Source organism: Cebus imitator, unplaced genomic scaffold (genome assembly GCF_001604975.1).
Source record: "Cebus imitator isolate Cc_AM_T3 unplaced genomic scaffold, Cebus_imitator-1.0 Scaffold234, whole genome shotgun sequence".
In the NCBI taxonomy this organism is placed as follows: Eukaryota; Metazoa; Chordata; class Mammalia; order Primates; family Cebidae; genus Cebus; species Cebus imitator.
Window position 1 is genome coordinate 2,741,767 of NW_016107549.1, and position 6,455 is coordinate 2,748,221.

The 6,455-nt window shown below is 48.6% G+C and overlaps 1 pseudogene; it reads left to right on the top strand.

Annotated features, from left to right (window-relative positions):
• Window positions 1-807: 807 nt before the first annotated feature.
• Window positions 808-1,691, top strand: LOC108281972 (annotated as a pseudogene).
• Window positions 1,692-6,455: the final 4,764 nt, after the last annotated feature.

Below are 6,455 nucleotides of genomic sequence, written 5' to 3' on the forward strand. Positions count from 1 at the left end.
CGTCTCAAAAAAAAAAAAAAGAAAAAGAAAATGATTCTGTTAGCAGGATCTGATGTAGCTATTTTGGAACTGTGGAGTCTGTCAAAACCTTGCAACTTCCCAAGGAAAAAAATAGGTGATAAATTGTGGTTAATTTCAGTTCATTTCAACTCTTAGTTCTGTAGTAGTAACCCATTCCATACTTCCAGCTTCATGGCAGGCAGCTGAGTCCCAACAGGAGCTTGCATGCATGTTCTGGGGTCCAGGGTGGGCAAAAAAGGACCCTGTCTTTCAAATATTGAGGATCAGTGCTCTGCTTCCTAATTGCTGCTTCTGATCAGAGAGGTGCAAAGGGGTGTGTCACCATTATTGCCGCATCTTCCCTCACTGTTAGAAAGTTCTTAACCTCTACCTGAAGTGACTTCCAGGGGATATAAAGAGCTGATGCTGGCCGGGAGTGGTGGCTCATACCTGTAATCTCAGCACTGTGGGAGGCTGAGGTGGGCAGATCACCTGAGGTCGTGAGTTTGAGACCAGCCTGACCAACACGGAGAAATCCTGTCTCTACTAATCCCAGCTACTCGGGAGGCTGAGGTAGGAGAATCACTTGAACCAGGAAGGCAGAGGTTGCAGTGAGCCAAGATCCTGCCATTGCACTCCAGCCTGGGCAACAAGAGTGAAACTCCACCTCAAATAAATAAACAAATAAATAAATACATAAATAAAAGAACTGCCTAAAGACTCCCTCCTGCTTTCCACACTACCCACAGAGGGGTCTATACGGCTTTGCTCTCTATTCCTGTCGTAACTTAAAGGGAAACTTTCCCAATGTCCGGAGCCCTTGACGTCCTGCAAATGAAGGAAGAGGATGTCCTTAGGTTCCTTGCAGCAGGAACTCACTTACATGGCACCAACCTTGACTTCCAGATGGAACAGTACATCAGTAAAAGGAGAGTGATGGCATCTACATCATAAATCTGAAGAGGACCTGGGAGAAGCTTCTGCTGGCAGCTCGTGCCATTGTTGCCATTGAAAACCCTGCTGATGTCAGTGTTATATCCTCCAGGAATACTGGCCAGAGGGCTGTGCTGAAGTTTGCTGCTCCACTGGAGCCACTCTAATTGCTGCCGCTTCACTCCTGGAACCTTCACTAACCAGATCCAAGTAGCCCTCCGGGACCCACGGCTTCTTGTGGTTACTGACCCCAGGGCTGACCACCAGCCTCTCATGGAGGCATCTTATGTTAACCTGCCTACCATTGCTCTGCTAACACAGATTCTCCTCTGTGCTATGTGGACGTTGCCATCCCATGCCACAACAAGGGAGCTCACTCGGGGGGTTTGATGTGGTGGATGCTGGCTCGGGAAGTTCTACGCATGTGTGGCACCATTTCCCGTGAACCCCTGTGGGAGGTCATGCCTGATCTCTGCTTCTACAGAGATCCTGAAGAGATTGAAAAAGAAGAGCAGGCTGTGGCTGAAAAGTCTGTGACCAAGGAGGAGTTTCAGGGCAAATGGAGTGCCCCAGCTCCTGAGTTCACTGCTACTCAGCCTGAGGTTGCAGACTGGTCTGACGGTGTGCAGGTGCCCTCTGTGCCTGCTCAGCAGTTCCCTACTGAAGACTGGAGCGCTCAGCCTGCCACAGAAGACTGGTCTGCAGCTCCCACTGCTCAGGTCACTGAATGGATAAAAGCAACCACTGAATGGTCTTAAGCTGTACTTGCTTGGGCCTTAAGCCACATGGAATTAAGGTTGATGGAAAATAAACATCAGTTTCTTTTTTTGAGACGGAGTTTCGCTCTTGTTACCCAGGCTGGAGTGCAATGGCGCGATCTCGGCTCACCGCAACCTCCGCCTCCTGGGTTCAGGCAATTCTCCTGCCTCAGCCTCCTGAGTAGCTGGGATTACAGGCACGCACCACCATGCCCAGCTGATTTTTGTATTTTTAGTAGAGACGGGGTTTCACCATGTTGACCAGGATGGTCTCGATCTCTTGACCTCGTGAGGATCCACCCGCCTCGGCCTCCCAAAGTGCTGGGATTACAGGCGTGAGCCACCGCGTCCGGCCCTCATCAGTTTCTTAAAAAAAAAAATTTAAAAAAGAATGAAAAAGATCCCCTTCTCTGAGAGTCTAACCAGAGCAGACATGGTTTACAATTTCCTGGGAATCCGGCTGCTCATCACATTATCCTACAAACATTACAATCCCAGCGTACCTCACTCATCCCACCCCTGGGAGATTCTCTGAGGCAGTCTCTGGCTGGATCCACTGTAGAATCTGTCCGCACCCTGCACAGGCCTAGTAGCAAGCGGGGCTGGAAGGAGCATTTATTTGTTCTCCAGAAGGGAAACTGGGTCTTCTGGACAGTGCTGCAGTTCAGCCTGCGGCCACACAGGGGCAGCAGTGGACAGGTAAAAGCGTCTGAAAAAGGCTCTCAGGCTGCGGGACAGGCAGAGCATCCCCAAGGACTTACCTGCCCAAGGCATCCGCCTAATTTTCTTCATCCATCCATCCAACTATCCATCCATCCATCTGCCTGCCTGCCTGTCTGTCTGTCTGTCCATCTATCTACCCTCTATCCATAATGGAGACGAGGTATCACTATATTGCCCAGGCTGGTCTCAAACTCCTAGGCCCAAGCAATCCTACTGCCTGGACCTCCCCAAATGCTGGGATTACAGGCATGAATCTTTTTTTTTTTTTTTTTTTGGCTGAGTATAGAGGACTTTATTGCTTTATTGATAGAACCCTCCCTGTTCTTCAGGGGGTCTGGCATGGAAACTGTGTCTTGGGGAGATTCTCAGTGTGGAAGGGGCTGAGTGTGGCAGGGACTCCAGAGTGGCTGAGAGCCTCTCTCTTCCTCTCATACTGTCACTGGGGCTCCTGGTCTGAGAGTCTTACTTCTTGGAGACAGTGTGGACCACCACCTTGCTACTGAAGCCAAATTCATTGTCATGCCAGGAAATGAACTTGACAAAGTCCCATCAAGAGCAATGCCAACCCCCGGCACAGAAGGTGGATGGTGGGTGTCGCTGTTTAAGTCAAAGGAGATGACCTTGTCCTCAGTGTAGCCCAGGAGGCCTTGAGGGGGCCCCGGATGCCTGCTTCACCACCTTCCTGATGTCATCATATATGGCAGGTTTCTCCAGATGGCAGGTCGGGTCAGCCACCAACACATTGGCGGTGGGGACTCAGAAGGCTCTGCCAGTGAGCTTCCAGTTCATTCCAGGAATTTGCCCACAGCCTTGGCAGCACCAGTAGATACAGGGATGATGTTTGTCATGCCAATTTCCCAGAGGGGCTGTGGTCATGAGCCCCCTCCATGATGCCAAAGCTGTCATGGATGACCAGGGTCAGTGGCTCAGCCTGTAATCTCAGCACTTTGGAAGGCCAAGGTGGGAGGATCGCTTGAGCCCAGGAGTTTAAGACCAGGCAGGGCAACAAAGTGAGACCCCCCCACCATTTCTGTTTATTTATTTATTTGTTTATTTATGAAATAGGGTCTTGCTCTGTCACCCAAGCTGGAGTGCAGTGGCAGGATCCCAGCTCACTGCAGCCTCAACCTCCCAGGCTCAAGCAATCCTCCCACCTCAGCCTCTCAAGTAGAGTAGCTGGGACTACAGGCACACCCCACCATGCCTGGATTTTTTTTTTTTTAACTTTTTGTAGAGACAGAGTTTTGCTATGTTGCTTAGGCTGGTCTTGAACTCCTAGGCTCAGGTGATCCTCCCACCTGAGCCTCCCAAAGTGTTGGGATTATAGGCATGAGTCACTGAGCTGGGCCTCCATCCCTATTTAAGAAAGAAAGAAGAAAGAAGGAAGGAAAGAAAGAGAGAGAGACAAAGGAAGAAAGAAAGAAAGAAAGAAAGAGAGAGAGAAAGGAAGGAAGGAAGGAAGGAAGGAAGGAAGGAAGGAAGGAAAGAAGGAAGGAAGGAAAAAAGGAGGGAAGGAGGGAAGGGAAAGAGAAAGAAAGAAAAGGAAAGAAAAGAGGTCAATGAAGGGGTCATTGAGGTGACAACATCCATTCTGCAGAGTTAGCAGCAGCCCTGGTGCCCTGGTGACCAGGCACCCAATATGGCCAAATCCATTTACCCCTGCCTTCACTTTCACCACGGTGCCTCAGGGACATGCTTAGCACTGCATGAGAAGATCTGGCTGTCTCTCAAATGGGAGAAGCAGAGAGACCTCTGCCTTTTTAATCTTAAAAAAAAAAAAATTCAGATGGGGCCTCACTATGTCACCCAGGCTGGTCTCAAACTCCTGGGCTCGAGTGATCCTCCTGCCTTAGCCTCCCAAAGTGCTGGGATTGCAGATGTGAGCCACCATGCTCAGCCTGGCTTTTAATTATTATTTTTTATTTTTTTTTAGACCGAGTCTTGCTCTTGTCACCCAGGCTGGAGTGCAATGGCATGATCTTGGCTCACTGCAACCCCTGCCTCCTGGGTTCAAGCAATTCTCCTGCCTTAGCCTCCTAGAAGCTGGGACTACAGGCATGCACCACCATGCTCAGCTAATTTTTGTTGTTTTAGTAGAGACGGAGTTTCACTATGTTGCCCAGGATGGTCTCGATCTCTTGACCTGATGATCTACCCACCTCAGCCTTCCAAAGTGCTGGGACTACAGATGTGAGCCACCGCGCCCGGCCCTGTCTTTTAATTTTTAAAGGGTGTGGGACACCATGACCCAGCTTTGCCCACCTAAACCACCTATTCAGCAGCCCATGCCCTGCAGCCCACAGCTGGGGGACATTATGCAAAATCTAAGTCAGATCTGTCCTTCTGATAAGAACACTCTGTGGCTCCCACCTCACCCCAGATAAAAGTCCCCTTTCCTGCAGCCCCCAAGGCCCCACACAACCTGCCCCACCCACCCCCTTCTCACCTCCTTGCCTTCAACCTTGCAGACTCATCCTTCCAGACTCACCCCTTGCTCACTCTGCTCCAGCCACAGAAGCCAATTTTTGTTTGCCAATTTTTGATTAAACAATTTTGTTTAATCAAATCAAACTAACTCATGACAGCCTTTGGAAGTTTGAAGCCTCAGAGCCCCCAAAAATCCATCTTTGTGGTTCCTTTGTAAATGTGTAGTCAATTTAGACATTTAGAAATACAGTTTCCCTTAAGCCTTTATTTAGTTACAATCACAACTAACATGTTACTTATATACCTGGCAAAGTGAAACATCAAAAGACTAATTCAGGGCCTGGCCTCACAACCTGTAATCCCAGCACTTTGGGAGGCCAAGGCAGGTGGATCACGAAGTCAGGAGTTCCAGACCAGCCTGGCCAACATAGTGAAACCCCTACTAAAAATACAAAAAAATTACCCGGGCATGGTGGCACATGCCTGTAATCCCAGCTATTTAGGAGGCTGAGGCAGGAGAATCACTTGAACCCAGAAGACAGAGGTTCTGGTGAGCAGAAGATCGTACCACTACACTCCAGACTGGTTGACAGGGTGAGTGAGATCCATCTAAAAAAAGAAAAAGAAAAAGAAACACCACTTTAAGAGGTCATTGGATGCATATGTAGGTCCACTTATAAGTTTAGTGGATTGAAACACACATTTTACATTTCATAAGTGTGATGCATTTTAGTCTATACTCTTTTCCTACTACCATTATTACTACCATTATTATTATACTTAGAGACAGTGTCTTAGCTCTGTTCCCCAGAGTGGAGTGCAGTGGTGCAGTCGTGGCTCACTGCAGCCTCGACATCCTGAGTAGTCCTCCCGCCTCAGTCTCCCGATTAGCTGGGGCTACAGGTGCACACTACCACACCCAGTTAATTTTTTTTAAGAGATGAGGTCTCTACAAAAAGTGTTGGGTTGACAGGTGTGAGCCAGTGTGCCAGCTTATTCTCTAATCTTTTAATTTTTCTTTCTTTTTTTTTTTTGAGACGGAGTCTCACTCTGTTGCCCAGGCTGGAGTGCAGTGGCACGATCTCAGCTCACTGCAACCTCCACCTCCCAGGTTCAAGCAATTATCCTGACTCACCCTCCCAAGTAGCTGGGATTACAGGTGCCGGCCACCATGCCTAGCTAATTTTTTGTATCTTTAGTAGAGATGGGGTTTCTCCATGTTAGCCAAGACGGCCTCGATCTCCTGACCTCGTGATCCACCTGCCTCAGCCTCCCAAAGTGCTGGGATTACAGGCGTGAGCCACCGCCCCTGGTCTATTCTTTAATCATTTTAAATGTTTCCTCCAAGCAAACACTTGAGAAGTCCTTAACAGTTATTAAAATTCTATAATCCAACCATACATAAATAAAAGAAGATAATAAATTCTCTTAAACATTCTGATACTACTTCTAAACTTTGCCAATAAACTGAGAATGAATGTTAATTTTTAAAATAGATGTTTAAGTAAACAGGCCGGCCGGGTGCGGTGGCTCAAGCCTGTAATCCCAGCACTGTGGGAGGCGGAGGCGGGTGGATCACGAGGTCAAGAGATCGAGACCATCCTGGTCAACATG